Consider the following 3,940-nt stretch of genomic DNA (forward strand, 5'->3'; position numbering starts at 1 on the left):
AAAATGTAACATTTACTTGCCTTAATTATAAATTAAAAAATGTACTAATTGTACCAAATTATACAATTATTTATAATAATGACTGCAATTAATGGTAATTTACTAACAATTCTTTAGAAATTTTTGACGAAAATTTTATTACATTAATTTTAATTGTTATCGATTTAACTCATTGAATTGATTGAACTCATTTATACCTTTGACTACTGGCAACTTTTAAATCATACATTTGTCATTTTAGTTCGGAATTCCAAATACAAAATATTCAATTTTAAATTGTGCAGGGTTAGGAAGCATTAAAGCAAAAAGCTCTAAACCTTTTACAACTATTTATTACTGCCTTAAATAAACATCAACAGATTGTATAAAATTATTAATATTGATATGTTGTAATCTGAAATTTAAAAACGCGTATATTATACTATTATTACGTTATTTATTATTTCGAAAACCAATAATTTTTGCATAGAGTGTACCATATATTATTTGACAAGAAATAAGCTATAAATTCACCCCTTTAATGTTTGTACCAATAATCATTCTGAAGTTAATATAATTACTTAACATTTATATTTATTTTTAGTTCGTTTCTTGTTCACGAACAATGTTGTAGAGCCTTGCAACGTATATCCTTTACGTAAAATCATATTACATAAGAGTTATATATTTTACGTAATCTTTATTGGCCTTTAAGCACCGTGCCGACAAGATCTATATAGACGTCGGTTAAAAGTGGAACGAACTAAGAAATCAGTGTTTGCAAAAGCTGTTGCGTAACATGTGAGCCTACCACGTGACCTACCAGATAAGACATCCGAAGCTTTTACACTTCGCGACCCAAAAACAACTATAAACAATCTCTTTACATTTCGTATGAAACGACCGGTTGTTATATCGTTATGTAAAAAGATTTCTTATTTTTTATACCTGTGATTATAAAGTAAGTTCAATTAACATACAAGTGCATGACAAACCATTGCTTACATACAGTTGTGATGCAATTTCATCTGAAATTATTTGTCTGCGCTCTTCGCTATTTGACATGCGGGAGTGTTACAATAAATCAGTAAATACATCATCTAAAAATGGAATCACAAAACCGCAAAGGAACCGTAATATAACTTGATTTTTTTGTTATTTCAGTTTTTAATTGGGCTGTTCTAGAATATTTCTCATGACATAATCCAAAGTGAACAGTAACATAAATAAATGAATAATAAATAGTGACTTATTTCTTTCGGTTCCACTGTCCTAGTCATGCCCCTTGACTATTACTAGAAAGCTGTGTCTATATTGACCAGTAAGTCCATCAGAAAGTTCGAAGTTTTTGTTTTCTTAATACGAATAAACCTACTATATCATGCCCAATGTCATTGAAAAATATTTCGTCAATTTAAAAAAAAGTTTTAACGGAAAAGTTTACTTTGCATACTTACGCATTTTTTATGTCACAAATAATATACCATAACTTGTGAATGTATACACTTGTTTTGTCATTTAAAAATATTTCGTTCAATTTAATAAAAGTTTTACCGAAAAATTTTCCTTTGCATACTACGCATTTTTTAATGTTACAAATAATATACCATAATATAACTTGTAAACGTATAAACTTGTTTTAAATTTAAGACATATATTTTTCTTATATAAGTTAGAAATAAGTTTTTCGTAACCGCATAAAAATAAATCGTGTAAGATTTGTTTCTTTGCTGCAAATTATTTTTTTTTTTATCTTGAGTTGTTCTTTATTATAGTAACACAAAGCATTATGTAAATGGTTACGAAAACATTTTTGTATAAATTTAAATTATTTTAGAATGACTAAAAAATAATTTTTTGGAACCTTTTGGAAAGTTCTCGAATTTACTCGATACAACGGTTGCTGTTAAGACGTATAATATTTTTTATTTTTTAATATTATTTTAGCATTTTTAGTGATTGACGGTTGTGTGTTTGTTGCCTTTTAAATTTTATTTCTTCCTATGTTATTTTTTTTATTTAAAAACTATGAATGTTTTAAATGATACGTAAATATAAAATAATTGATTATCTAATAAATTCGTTTTATTTATTTAACAAAGTATTTTCCTTTTTATACGCATCAATGACCAACCATAGTACACTTAGTACATAGCAAAGTAAAATTATTCTTTTAAAATGATGTTCACATAAAACCCAGATAATGATATATTCGATGTTGTTGCTGAAAATATTATTAAGTTTGAATATCGAATTTTTAATTTGTATGGTTAAAATTTTTTAATGAATACGGACATAATTTGGATCCATTGCATTATCAACACCATCTATTGATAGTCGTCATTGCATATAGTTTCAATGATATTAATTTATATTTCTTTAACAAATTTTAAAATTTGTATATATTACCGGCTTTTAACATACGATTACTAAGTTATTTATTTTTATGACAATAACATAACAATGTATTTTAATTAAAAAAATCAATATTAATATTTGTATAAAAACAGTCAGCCATTTTTAAAATTTCTTTGATTTATTGTTAGTAATATACTTCCCGTGTTATATCTATATACAAGTTGCAATTAATAAATCCATTAAGCGGGACTAACATGAATATATTAATAATGGTGATTATTATTAATAGTAACAATCTATCTATAATATTGTAAATATTTACATTATAGTCCAATTTGATTTTGATTGAAAGTATATATAAATGAATATAATACATTAAAGTAATAAAAATATTTCTATACTACTTATTTATAGATATAATCAGAGATATTACAACGTATTATTATGTATCTATTTAAGTGTCAGATGTCACTAGTCATGTTCAACCAACATTCAAGTTCCAACGAAATCCAGTAGTATCTAATAATAAAAAACAATTTAAAAAAAAAATTACGTCGGTTTCAAAAACCAGGCTTCCAATGATAGATTAATAATATTGCTAAAAATATTACAATGTTACTAAAAGTATCTAACACTGAATAAAGTTTTATTGCGAAACAAAATATTCGTTACAAAAAGCGGCAATGCCGTCCTATAACCTTAAATACAGAACAAGCTGTGCAAAGGAAACTAGAAAGTTTGCCCATTCCACCTACACTAATGACAACACTTTCGAAACGATCACGCCCTTTTAGTATTTTCTAATGTGATTGTATACATATGGCAGACATCTTGAAATTAAAAAAAATATATAAACATTAGATAAGTTCTTATTTGGAATAATGAAACTTTTATTCAATATTTTAATCCGATTTAAATAAAATAATGCAAAGTTCTAAAGGTCAAACCGTTAATTTTAAATGCGCTCAGGAATTTCCCGCGCTTCTTGGTGACTCAGTCGCTCATAATTCAAATACGTGCAGAAAACCAGCAATTTAAATAAATTATCCCTTTTTACAATATAAAATTACATATGGACGAGTTCATTAACCCTTTTTTAAATAATCATATTATTTATTTAATGCGAATTAATGTTGTAGTGTATATATATTTTGGAACTGGGAGTTAGAGAAAGTTTAATGAAATAGGTGTAGTATTTAGTATATAATTAAAATTAGTAAAATAGTTTTAACACCAACATTTTGCATTTTAAAACTTACGCATGTAATCACGTCATTCAACTAACGTGAATAAATGAAAATATATACTTAAAAATTAAAGACTGTACAAAAGAAGCTATAAATTATTTTCATCAAAAAATCCTGCTGAGATGAAGATTCTAGAGTGAGATGCAAGGAGTATACAAATTTAATGTGTGCGACAAGGAGCGCCAATAGGTGAATGAGGGGAAGCAATTGTATGTGAGTACGTGCGGGGCAACGAGGGAACGTGCGTATAACGTTATGACTACTACAAAATTTTACACATATTTTAGGAAACTGCTACAAAGAAATGTAACAAAATAATACCAATACATATATACAATACATATTGATATATGTAA

The sequence above is a fragment of the Battus philenor genome, unplaced genomic scaffold (assembly GCF_028537555.1).
Source record: "Battus philenor isolate CCGP_79_NKW_IND1 unplaced genomic scaffold, ilBatPhil1.0.hap1 SCAF_6, whole genome shotgun sequence".
NCBI lineage: Eukaryota > Metazoa > Arthropoda > Insecta > Lepidoptera > Papilionidae > Battus > Battus philenor.